At 45.6% G+C, this 13,779-nt stretch overlaps 1 protein-coding gene across 1 annotated transcript in view; it reads right to left on the bottom strand.

Moving 5' to 3' along the window:
- Positions 1–1,803: 1,803 nt before the first annotated feature.
- The window catches only part of LOC147665212 (guanine nucleotide-binding protein G(I)/G(S)/G(O) subunit gamma-5), a 45,900-nt gene continuing 33,924 nt past the window's right edge, over positions 1,804–13,779 (bottom strand). The window contains exon 3 of the mRNA XM_086949672.1: positions 1,804–1,996. The gene's annotated coding sequence lies outside the window, so the exon portion shown is untranslated. The remainder of the gene's footprint in view (positions 1,997–13,779) is intronic.

Genomic DNA, 13,779 nt, shown 5'->3' with positions numbered 1-13,779 from the left:
ACAATGACCAGAGCCCTTAGGGGCAACTTCCCCGAGTAGTGTGAGTAGTGTGCAACCCCACCCCTCCTTGTAACTTTTTGATCACATCTTGGTCCCGCAGCAAGATCTCTATGTAAAAAGATACCCTCATCGGGGTGTGAGGAGTGCTTCGGTCGGATATTGTTCTCTCGCCTATCATGCATACCACATAGCACTGTAGTTGCTGCTTACTTTTATACTATCCCTGAATCCACAATAGGAGGTGGCCTCAGAACAATGGTCATGTGAGATTGTCCCACATTTGGCCTGCCCTTTATGGAGATGTGTGCCTAATGCTTTCCAACACTCCAAATTGTTGTGTGGAACACCACTTGTCATCTATTTCACATGTCAATCTATCCAACACAGTGAATTTACAACCCATCTCCTTATACCCACCCCTCACAACCTCACGCATAGTTGCTTCAGTACAGATATTAGTGCTCTACCCAAACACCAGTGTTGGCAACAAGTTTGCTGCAGATTCAGGTAACGAGGACTTTGTTGGAACTTGTGAGAAGTACATGAGAAGTGGGGTAATACAGTTGAACCACGTATTATGCACACATTACATGAAATCAGAGGGCGCAGTCAAGACAGACTACACGAGTTTACACACAGTGAGCAGGCATCTTCCTATGGGGCACAGATATAAATGCCTGTACCCACAAATATTAATCCAGCAACAACAATTAGTTGCGTCGTGGCCTTGTCATGGGGAAAGTGATGACATGATAAAAGTAACATCACTTTTATGGTAACCCTATGGTCTACAGTTAACAACATTTAAAACATAGTAGAGTACCTGTCGGGGAACTTGTGACAGGAGTCTCTTGCTTATAAAAATTTACCCAGTCAGTCAGAAAGATAAAATGAGCAAGCAGGTTGTTAAACTGTAACGTCTGACTTTGGACATGAATGACACTCAATGGGAATAATCTGAGAGAAAGGATTTAAGACACAGCAAGCCAAGATCATGAAATATACGTATGGTCTGGGTGGTGTCTTGGTCAACTGTGTCAAAGGCAGAAGAGAGAGATCCAAGAGTATTAAACTGACTGTGCCACAATATGCGTCCTACATCGTTCGGCGATGCAATTAAGTCTTGGTGGAACCCTAGTTTTGTGGGGTTGACTGAGGATATCTTAAAGAAATGTAAAATAAATTTGCTTTAGTGATGTAAAGTTTCAATTATATTAAAGACCAAGTTGAGGATTAAGCCATTTCTCTTTACTTTCTTCACTCCAGCAGAGTCAGAAAACGTTATTCTGACAGAAAATGAAATGCCCAGAAAGTTAACTACAAAACCCAAGAGCCAGAAACATTTACATTATCTACCAATCCAAGATACCCTCCAGGTCCTCTTTTAGTCATGCAACAGGTCCTGGAAAACTTCCAGTCAGTCTTGCTTAGAGTCCAAGCTGTTAGGTAAAGCCAGAATATTGGAGGACCTGCACAAGAAATAAATAACCATTTACAAGAACAAATCCAGGTTTCCACAAGAGTACAACTTCGACCATTATAGAGAATTAATATATAGATGTATTCCTTACATCGACAAAAAGTGGGAATCAGTAAACAATGAAGTCTGGTGGAAACAATCCTCCCCCATGTCATAAATAAATATAACCCGACTAAGGTGCACTGTTGACATTGGCAAACAGCTTGGTCACAAAATTCAGTAATTACACTCAAGGAAGCAAAGATAAAACCAAATATTTTATTGTGGCTTTCAAATACCAGTGTATAAAACAGTCCCTTGTGTAATAAGGAAACAGTATTGCAAACACCACACAATTCACTGAAAAGGGAGAGGTAGATGTTAAAAAGGTTTGATAACAGTTGCAAGTTATCAGATGAACTTGGCACATCATTTCAATGCTGAGCTTCTGTACAGGTTTCAAACCTGACCACCCCTTGAAAAGTCACCATTTGTGACGGCACACGTCGGCAGATATGAATATTAGTAAACAGAGACCTAAAAAAGAAAACAAAAAGTGATTGTAAAACAATTTGTGAAACTATACTGCTTCAAATGCAATTGGAGGGGTAATACAGAAAACGAGAAAATAAACTAGGTAGTTTGTAACTACATAACATTTAAGAATTTAGCCCCTAGATTCTTTCCAAGTATGGGAACTGCTACCGCCCAAGATAATATTCAATCAAACTGAACCTTAAATACACACTATTACAGAACCAATTACGCGGCAAATACACAAATCAATAAAAATACAAGTTACAAAATAATGTATTTAATTCACAAAGGAACTAAGAAAAAAAAGTCTATATTTTAATTTTATTGGTAAGGGTGGAGCTTTTTTTAATATTGGTTGTGATTTTCAAAAGACAATGTGACGTGCTAGACTTTAGCATATCCTCATCTTTATTGATCTTATTACAATATATTTTCCTTGGTACATACCAGTGATTCTTTTGCACCACTAACTGCCCATACAAGAATTTGTTTTCCTGTACTTGTGTTGCCTTCAAGAATAAAGCTAAGCATTCCAACTTCATTTTTAGCCGTCAATTTTAAGTTCATTCACATTTACAGAGCATTTAAAAAATTTCAATTTGGCTTTATTTACACATATATCCTTTATTAGGCTACAAAATTATTTCATTTTCTAAACAGTTGCGAACCCTAAGACCAGGTGTTGCAAACCTCCAGACCAGGTGTCATGTCCCTCCCCCGCCCCCCTCTAGAGTCCGCGAAATTCAGGTTAAGAACAAACACGTGCTTTAATTTGGGCCGGCTATAGCAACACAAAAAGTGAAGGACTGCCTGCTGATCATTGTCAAACATTCACCCCAGTCACAGATGCAGTTTAAACCCATCCTTTTGTGCTCTCCAGGTCACCTTAGTTTGATCCTAGCCATATGCAAATCAGACTTGACCCTACTCCCCATGGGAACAGTCTAGCCCAAACCGACAGGCCAGGTCCTTCCTGGACCGGAAAACAAGCATCCTGGGACCGGTTTGGGGGTATCGCCCCTCTACAGCCATGCAAACTTGAATCCAGTGGTATATTGAGCACAGGATCCACATCCTGGCATAACCTTCCCATTAGGGTGACTATAGAAAAACAAAAAGAGGATAGATGGAATGCGGAGCATGGTCTAACATTCACCCCCCAGTCACAGATTTGGGTTGCATCCATCGTTTTTGGCTTGGCAGTTCAGGCTGGACTGTTCCCATGGAGAGCAGGGTCAAGACTGATTTGCATATGGCTGGGTGCAAACTGGAATGGCATGGTGAGCAAAAAACAATTATTTACACCCAGATCTCTGTACTGGGGTAAATGATTGACAATGTTTAGCATTCTGTCCATCTTTTTCTGTTGCTATTGTCACCCCAAGTGGAACAGATATGCCTGGACATGGGTCCCATGCTCACTATGCCATTGGATTCAAGCTAGCCTGGCTGATGGGTGATACCCTGAAACCAGTCCCAAGATGTTGGTTTCCGGTCCACGGAGGGCCTGGCAGTTCGGCTTGACTGTTCCCATGGGGAGTAGGGTCAAGTCTGATTTGCATAAGGCTGGGTCCAAACTGGAACAGCATGGAGAGCAAGACAAACTATGGCTTTCTGCCCAGATCGCTGTACTAGGGGCGAATGTTGGACAATGTTAAGCATTCCATCCATCATCTTTTTAGGTTGCTATAATTTGGGCCTGCAGAACTCATTTCTGGGGACCGGTCTTCATTTTTCCTCATTAGACCGAAAAAAAAAAAAAATCACAAAGGGAGACCATAGTAACCCAAAAGAGCGGGAACTAACAGCGGAGCAGTGAAAAGCACTGAGTGTTGGTGCCTGTGCTGTTGGGGCCAGGCAAAAGTTGAATCCAATAGAATACTCTTGTGGCCGAGGCAAGAGGCTATATACCTGTGCAGTAAAAAGCAAGGCGGAAATTTGCTGGTGGACGGCCAATGTTGCAGGTGGTGCGGCCAACATGAACTAATAGAACAGGACTGGCAGAAATGAGTGAGGAAGGTGCAGCCGCAGCAAGGCTGCCAAACTAAAGGAATCTTGGGCGCAAGTACATGAAGTGGAGTTGCTGGCTGAGGATGGGGCGGTGTGCCATAACACACCGGCAATCTGTGCAGCTTTCATAGACTTCTATGCACGATTATACGTGAAACGTGCCTTAGGTGACGTGGTTATCCTTAGGGCAAATTGATTTTCTAGTACAGCAGATCCTTGTTGAAAAGATAACGGAGGTTATACATACAGTCACTAACGGTAAAGCATCTGGCATGATTGGCTTGCCAGGAAAATTCTACAAAGAATTTGCAGACCATTTAGCCCTACACCTACATGCTATGGATGAGGAGGCGTATCAAACGTACGTGCTGCCTCAGTCGCTCAGAGAAGCCCTCCTTATAGTGTTACTGAATCCAGACAGGTCACGGAGCTTTGTGAATTCTATCGCCTGATGTCCCTCATTAATACGGCCACCAAAGTATTAGCTAAAATACTGGCTCGCCAGGCTCTAATGTCACTCGCAAATTTGGCCATGCCGGACCCGTCAAGCTTGTGCCCCCTCGTTCCACTGCTCAGAATCTGGGTATGCTCTTCATCAGTTGGACCCCACTAGGTCAGCGGCTGGCCTATTGGATACTGCCAAAGCATTTGATTCTACACAATGACATATGTTTGCAGTATTCCATCGCATGGGAATTTCACAGGCTTTCTTGCGTTAGGTACATATATTCTATGCTGCTTCAGCAGGGAGGGTGAGGATTAACGGGCACACATCTGAGACATTCCAAATCTATAGGGGCACCAGCCAAGGGTACCCTCACGAGCGATACTATTTCCACTCTGCATTGGAACCTCTGGCATTCGTGATCTGGCAGCAGCACCAGATGCATCGCTATGCTTTTAGCAACTCCCCTTGGCCGTCTAAGTATACACAAACGACATGGTGCTATATATCCAAGACCCATCGGTGCATTTGGTGCCGCTTATACGTGAATATGTCTTCAGGGCTTAGTATCAATTGGTCATGGTGTGGAGTATGGAACCTATCAAATATCTGGGGATATATGGGTGCAGAGGACCTGCAACTAGTCGTCAGATATAATTATGGCAGAGCAGCCTCGGAACTCTGGGATCAAGTGGCCCGATGGTCCAGGTTGCCCCTATCTCTGACAGAGTGGCTATTATGAAAATGGTAATATTTCCAAAGCTTCTTCACCTGCTCATTAACATCCCCTTAACATTGGGCACAGGCTTTGCAGAACCGTATGCTCATAGAGGATCATGCCAGACTGGACCAACAAGCAGCCTAGAATTAACTGGGATACACTCATGCTGCCGTATAACCAGGGCGGATTTGGTGCCCCAAACTTGCACCTCTATTACCTGTGCGCGCAAACCGGGTTTGCACCTCATTTGTTTTTCCCATCAAAATGCATGCCACGCGTGGCAATAGTGTGATAATGTCTACCCAATACCACTTAAGGCCATGATACCGCATGCACATACAGATGTACAGCACTATGACACTAACACAGTATATTGCACCAGTTGGGCATGGAGGCAGGTAAGTAGTCGGGCGGCAGCAGCAGAACGTGCATGGCCACTGTTACACAGGAGTCTAGGTCACGGACTACTGGAAGAAGCGAGTTTGGGTAAACATCTCCCCATTTCTTCAGAGGGAACGGTCATACCCCTTGCTGAAGTACAGCAGAATAGAAGCAGATGTGGACCTTTACATATAACCGGCTACATGCGGCTCTTACGGCCAGTTCCAAACCACGCCACAGGCACTAGGGACGCTTCAAACACTGCTCATAAGCATCATACATAAGAAACTGGTTACCAAACTGTACTCTGCATCGCAAAGAGATAGAAGTCTGGTCCGAATAGGATGTTTGACCAGTGGAAAGCTCTACTTGAGACACCACTGACCCAGGACGATTGGAGATTTTGCAGCATGTAATAGGTATGCTCACATCTAACTGCAACCTAACGATTATCCACTTAAGTATCTGCAGCAAATGTATTATACTCCATTTAAAAAATGTGGGCTTTGTACAGATGCAAACAGTGAGGTGTGGTTCTCCAGAGGCTGACTTTAAATTAGGCATGGCGGTGCGCTCCTATCCACCGCTACTGGGAGCAAGTGGTACATACTCTCAGATGTGGAGTTTGAGGGGGGGGGGGGGGTGGGGGGGTGTAGGGGAATCCCCACATGTGCTTCTTGGGTCTTGTTGAGCCTCTGCGGCCAGCAAAAGGTACATTGGTAGCAATGGCTTCATTACTGGTGAAAAGAAGGGTGGCTAGGCATTGGGGCGGAAGGCGGTTCCCAAAATTAAACAATGGCTTTAAGATATGGCATACCAAGGGGCATCTGGGGGTCCACATATGGCCTACCTGTTATCATTTCCAGGTGAACTCTAATGGACTGTACCTACCCATGCTCTGATCAAGTGATGCGATTGCAACTTGTAGGTATCATTCTATGCGATAATGCACAGCAACGTTCATATATTACACTGTATTTGACAGATTGCACTATGTTACATTGTTGTACAAGATCGAAAATTCAAAAAAATAATAGCAATGAGTTGGATTAAAAACTACACACTCCGTGTGCCAACATTTAAAATTACTGGCCACATGCTTCTGAGCAGAGCTTTTGGAATCAGCACTCTTTTAAACATTTTTTTTTTACAAAAAAAGCAGTACTCTGGACCTAGATTAATGGTGGTAAGACATTCAACGGGTGATGCTCAATTTTTAGTTGTGTACCGGCACAAGCAATGACTGCAAATCTACCATCTGCACATGCTTCTGGAAGATAACAAGAACGCAATTGTCAGATCCGTTTGAGGGGGGCGGAGACAACCTACTGGGCCTCAACCATGGAGGTTGTTTGCCACTAGTTTTTCTTGAGTCCATCGCAATAGGACTCTGCAAACTGGACGAAGTACATTTTTTCCACACTTGACGAAGGGGTGAGGATTGTGCAGTTAACGGCTTCTTGGGGATGTAGTGAGGGGTGCATGAGCTCAGAACTCAAGAAACCAATAACTCTTTCGCTCATTTTTAGTAACACAAAAACTATTACAGAGACAAAAACAGGTGCTGTGGGTGGGGGTGGGGGAGCAATAATCAAGTAAAATATCAGCAGGTGTAGGCTGTTTGGTAGGAGTTGCCACAAGGAATTATAGTTTGAGGTTACAAAGCTTGTATGTGGGAGAGATGTAGCAATAGGCGGTAGCTGATATGGTTAGTCTCAAGGGGAGCATTGGTAGCATATGAAAATCGTACACATTGTAGGTGTGGTCTGGTTCAAGAACTAAGATTGGGGAGGGAGAGGAGAATCTGCCATTTATTTGATAGGAAGGATAGATAACATTTATTGTATCAAGTTAATTAAAACCATCTAACTATATAAAAAATGTAATCTGAACAAAGAAAATCGAGCATTAGAGTTTTATCAATTGCTACTTGTAGCAACACTCAAATTCATTTAGAAGCATATCCACTAAAGTGCAAGGTGTGATTGGCTGAAAGCTGCAGATTCACACCCGTCAGATAAGCAGAAATATCAGTGTTGTATTGTCGTAGGCACAGTTTGCGGAACAAGGGTTTCAGCCAGTAACATTTAAAAATTTTCAAGACTGGGCGCAGGCATATTACATGGGAGGGACTTTCCTTCTTATAGTTACATAAGCAGCAGTGCTGTTCCATAGAACCGGTTAGCCACTTACAATAGCCTTTTAAAAAAATTAGCCGGCATTTCAGCCTCAGCAAATCTTTTTTTGGAGTCCAGTTTCATAGAGCAGGTTTCCCCGGCTCTTGGTAAAGTGAGTCATAGACTATAGACGAGCCAAGTGTGTCAAGGCCTCTCAGAGTAAGCCACAGGGGATTGCTTTCCCGGCAGTGCAGCAGAGCCCGTGGGAGCAGATCAGTGTGCAGTTCAACGAGAAGTACAGCACAAAAGGGCCACAGTGTCGCTGAAAAGGCAAAGGTCCATAGTGCCCGCTCGATAATCTTTAAGGGAAGGCATGCGGGTGTCTCACGCATGCTCCGATCAGGCCACTGGTCAAGAAGCAGATGCCGCCCTTTTAGCAGGCGAGGTCTCAATCTGGTGTGGGGCCTCACAGCAGGATGTCTAGAAAGTGGTCATGGCCAGTAGGATCTGGGAGAGCTCAGAAGGAAGCCACCATCTTCCATGGACGCTAAGCCAGGCCCCCCAGAAGCCAATAATTCTACAGTCCAGCCAAAGACTCTTTTCAAAGAAAGCACTTTCAATTACAATTGTACTAAATACAATGCAATGAGTTACACAGGTTAGTGAACCTGGGTGCAAAGCAACTTTGTGCGCTTCACTCTCCCCAATCACCCCCTCACCATGTCGTCCCTTATACTCCGCACCCCTTTAAATCAAGCGTAGGTGTAGCCGTTCCTTGCTCAGGAACACACTCAGCGTTTAGTGGGACCCACAGACCGTATTGAGAAGGCACATTTACGTTTTTCGTAGATCTTTGCTGGTTTGGGGAGCCATTCTGTGCCACTGAGGGGCTGCTCAACCCCACCCTCAACCACGATGCCCCCGCCACCTCGACCGGCGCGAATCTCGCAGCCAAAGCACTCCACAAACAAGCTTGCACCCCTGCGTAACCAGACAGACAGCACCCCAGGAAGGCCACCTGGTTCACTGCAGACCTCCAAGAGTCCAGACGCACCTGCAGACGCCTTGAGAAGAACTGGAGAAACAGCAAAACGGCTGAAGACCGCACCACCAACGAGAAGGCAAGATGGAATATCTCGAACGCATCAGATCCACCAAAAGGCCTTCATGCAAAACAAGATACTGGCCAATTCCAGCAACTCCAAGGAACTATTCAGTGTCATCCAGGAATTCACCAAGTCCTCCAGTGAAGCCAAATACATCACCCCTTCCCAGGACCTCTGCAACAAGCTCGGATCCTACTTCCATCTGAAAATCAAGAGCCTCTATGACAACTTCTAAGACCAGACACTCGACTACGAAATCACTACAGTTTCCAGCAACGCCAGCCAGCCCGCCATCTCCTCCAGAACCCCAGTCACCACCGAGGATACAGTCTCGAACATGAAAAGCATTCACTCCGGGGCCCACGCGGACCCCTGCACACCACACATCTTCTACAGAGCAGTCACCGCCATCGCTCCAGAACTAGGACGCACCATCAACGCCACCTTCAAGCCCGGCATCCTCCCCGATGACTGGAAAATCACAGAAGGCAGACCTCTACTCAAGAAGCCCTCATCTGATCCCAAGGACCTCAAGAACTACCAGCCCATCTCCCTCCTACCTTTCGCAGCCAAAGTCACAGGGATGACAGTCAACGCACAACTAACAAAATTCATCGAAGAGTATTCCACCTTCGACCCCTTCCAATCTGGATTCCGCAGCTAGACTGCTCTACTTCCCGCACAGACTACTTCCGCACCCTCCTCTACCAGATCCTACTTTACCTCCCTGCAGCATTGAACACAGTCTCCCACTGCACAATCCTAGCCAGACTCCACGACGCCGGTATCGACTGGATCTGCTCCTTCCTCACCGGAAGAAGCCAAAAAAATCAGACTACCTCCCTTCCTCTCTGAACCCACAGAAATCAACTGCAAAGTACCCCAAGGATCATCGCTCAGCCCCACGCTCTTCAATATCTACATGGCACCCCTCGCCACCATAGTCAGCCAGCATGGACTCTGCATAGTAATCTACGTCGACGACACCCATCTCATCCTCTCCCTCACCAAGGACCCCACCACCACCAAACATAATTTCCAGGAAGGATTGAAGGACGTTGCATCCTGGAGAAGCAGCAGCTACCTGAAGCACAACTCTGAGAAGACAGAGGTCACCACGGACCCTCCCCCTCTGCCTGGGACAAACACCTGGTGGCCTAATGTCCTCTGCAGCCCTCCCAACCCCATCGACCACACCCGGAACCTCAGCACAATTCGAGACTCCTCCTCCATAACCAGACAGGTCAACGCCATCGCCTCCAGCTGCTTCCAACACCCTCCACATCCTCCGAAAGACCTTCAAATTGATTCCCCCCCCCCGAATCAAGAAAGACCATCACCCACGCACTCATAACCAGCAGACTACTACAGAAAAGCCCTCTACGCCGGGATCAACAAGTCTCTGCAAGCTTCAGACCATACAGAACATCGCAGCCCGACTCGTACTAGGCTTCCTGCAACATAAACATCACCCAACACCTGCAGAACCTCCACTGGCTCCCCGTCGAGAAGAGAGTCACCTTAAAGATACTCACCCACGCCTACAAAATCCCTCCACAAGACCGGACCCCAATACCTCAATGAAAGAATCTCCTTCCACCTACCCAAAAGAAACCTCCGATCCAACGACACCGACATCGCCACTCACATCCAAAGAACCAGAACAGGTGGAAGAGCCTTCTCATACATCGCGGCCAAGATCTGGAATGAGCACCCAATCGACATCAGATGCTCCCCCTCCCTGAACATTTTCAAGAAAACCCTCAAGACTGTGCTCTTCGACCGAACGTAGCTGCTCACAGGAGAGGTCCACAACCTCCGATAGTGACAGACTTTGGCCTCTGTGCCAAAGACCTGTCGCAGCCTTAGAAGCATGGCCAAAATAAAAGTCAAATATTCATGCGGTTGGGGTTACAGCACCTGCTGACAGATTGTACAGCACAAAAGGCATGCAGCAGTACAGGTTAAGAGTTTGCTGTAACTAAAAGCTATGGTGCTAAATTGTTCATTGGCAATTTTGGAATTCTACTGCAATCGACATTAGTTTGCAAAACAATGTTCAACTGTCTTCAGACATGGACACTTACTTTTGTAGGTCCTAGTGGCTGATAGGTGACACAGAGGAAGGCAAGATTAGGTTAGGACTGCAATTGTTCCTGAACCTAACAAAGCACAAAAGCACTTGGCAACCGGTCCATCCATTAGACACACATTCCTATCAATGTAAAGGGTGCTAAGACCCTGAAAATTTAAGACCATGTTCTGGACTTGTGGCATTCAAGTCAGAAAGACCACACATTTTGAAGGGCTAAGTGTAACTCATGATCGATAATTACAACAAGGGGTGGTGAGGGACAGAGTCTCTGAATTAAGCAGAAAGCTCTCACCCAGTCAAGAGATCAGGGCTAGATCCAACACCGTTTTTTAGCTCACTGCACCATCCCAGTTTCAGAACCTGGCTGTATGCAAATTAGTCTGTTCCTGTCCCAGTGCATGATGGGAACAGGGCAAACCAAACTACAAAAGCCAATTCTTACACTGGGAAGGAAACAAGCTCCCGGGGACCGGTTTCTGGCATTACAGCCGTCTTCGGCCCGGTTTGCTTGAATCCTGATGGTGCAATGAGCAAGGGTCTCACATCTGAGAATACCCTTCCACGCTTAGGGTGGACAAAAATAATTACAACAAGGGGTGATCAAGTCCTGATCTTTGGACTGGGTAAGAGTGGTCTGCTTAATTCAGACACTCTGTTCATCACCACCCCCTTTTCTGAATCGTTTTTGGCCACTATAGGTGTGGCAGGGTATACTCAGACATGAGTCCCTTTCTCACTGCTCCATCAGGATTCAAGCAAGCCGGGCCGAAGACGCCTGAAATGGCAGAAACCGGTCCCCGGTAGCTTGTCTCCTTTCTGGTGAAGAATTGGCTTGGTAGTTTAGTCTGCCCTGTTCCCATGATGCACTGGGCCAGGGACAGACTGATTTGCATATAGCCAGGTTCTGAGTTGGGATGGGGCAGTGAGATAAATAACGGTGATGGATCAAGCCCTGATCTTTGGACTGGGTAAGAGTGGTCTGCTTAATTCAGACACTCTGTTCATCACCACCTTCTTTTCTGAATCGTAACTCATGATCGAGACAGGCTTCTGCCAAATAAAATCTCCCCATATCTTATTTTTATAAAAAAAGATGGTGGATAGTCAAATTGCTAGTGTTAACTACAATCAATATCCTTTAGAAGACCAGGAAAATTACTTTGTGTGAAAAGACTTTAGTTACACAAGTTAATGCACTGCTTCTGGTTGTCTCAGTGGCGACAGGATGTGCATAATCAGAGGTAACAGTAGGAGTTATAACTAACGTCGGGGAGTTGGTGATGGTTGTCCAAGATTAAGAAATCCCTGAATGATGCCCATTCTGAATATTCAACATCTCCGAGAGTCTTCTCTACTCCACATGTCCCATCCTGCCCCCAGGTACACGGTCCAATTCTGAGAATATACTTTCATACAATCGGAGTTAAGAATGCATCAAAAGCGAAGCCTTCCTTGAACCAGCAAACACCCCTCCCTCAACCTGGAGAATAGTCCCTTAATTATTCAAAATGTTCTCCGACTGATTGGGGGTAAACTGGGGGGGAAGGCATGCCAATTTACGGGCTAAATACCCCCAGATACTACTACTTTTTAGGAAAGGTACAGTATCAGTTTTGATTGCCAAATGAAGACTCCAGATTTACATTGGACTTATTAAAGAGTGGAAATGGATTGCTCAAGGGAGAGGTTGTAAAAAGAAAAATATAAAATAATACAATCTGGAGAGGAGATTATAGTTTGTAAATTTCGGAATGGCAACCTGCACCATCACAACAGTCTGCACCACTAATATGATGCGTGTAGTTGTGGACTGTTATGTTGGAAGATGGTTGAGAGCAAGAAAAAAAACAAAAAAAAGAAAAACAAAGAAGAAACTCAACAGGGATAGTTTTGATAACCGTTTCTCAGCCAAAAAACAGAAAAAGAAAAAAAAAGTCAAGACAAGAAATCCACTCTTCCAGAATGCCACCTGGTCTACACCTGCATACATATCTTTATGACCGTCAAAAACGGTTGCAGAGTATTTATGAAAACTTTGGGTAGATGAAGGTTCAATGGATCTATTCCAGTCAAATTAGCGTACTGAAATCAAAGCTAGCAAATATCAGGTTTGCTGGATAAATAGAGATTGGAAATAGAAGTATGGGGGAAACTCTTATTAGCACCATACCAACATGTTTACTGAGTAGCCAGTTCCAGCTTCCCAGCACTGCTGCAATCTGGCTCGTTATTCAGCCATTGTTTTGTTCAGTTTGCTTATCATTAACACGGTCTCCCCTAAATAGCCCTTTCACCTCTGTGTTCCTTGTATTCTTGTTGCTTTTCGCTGATACACTGTTACCGTGACGTTTTAGCCCCTCAGTTTATTTTTACACTTCTGCACGGTTTAATTTTGTGGTTCTTCTTTGTAGGTTATGTTCTGTTAATGTAACAGTCTGCAAGCGTGCTGTCCCCTGTGTTTTCCGTCACTCATTTATCCTGCCGTTAAGCCCCAACCCTTCCCTCCCGCTTCCTGCCTCAGGTCTGCCCCACGCACTACCTTCCAGGACCCACTTACGGAGGCCGCAGCACAGCCCCATTGAGCAAGTTCTTGTGCCAAATACCCCGCGCTTCAGCCATCTCGCTTGCTATCCAGTCCTGCTTTTGTTCTTTTGTCAGTTTACTTATCGTTAACACTGTCTCCCCCGACTAGCCTTTTCACCTGTGGTGGGCCAGGATCAGGCGTGACCGGGCCCAGGTGTGTCAGTCAGAAAGAAGCACACAGGACACTGGGATACTCCGTAGGTGGGAAGACCTCGAGCGATCTCCCGCCGATTTATTTATACCCTGGGTGTGAGCCCGCCCAGAGGGGTGTTTGGATGCATGGAATGTGATACATTGTAGAGGAGAGCCAGAGAGGCTCTCTACA

The sequence above is a fragment of the Lissotriton vulgaris genome, unplaced genomic scaffold, assembly GCF_964263255.1.
Source record: "Lissotriton vulgaris unplaced genomic scaffold, aLisVul1.2 SCAFFOLD_423, whole genome shotgun sequence".
NCBI classification, from domain to species: Eukaryota; Metazoa; Chordata; class Amphibia; order Caudata; family Salamandridae; genus Lissotriton; species Lissotriton vulgaris.
The sequence above is the reverse complement of the archived record's forward strand: the minus strand, read 5'-3'. Positions and strand labels throughout refer to the sequence as shown.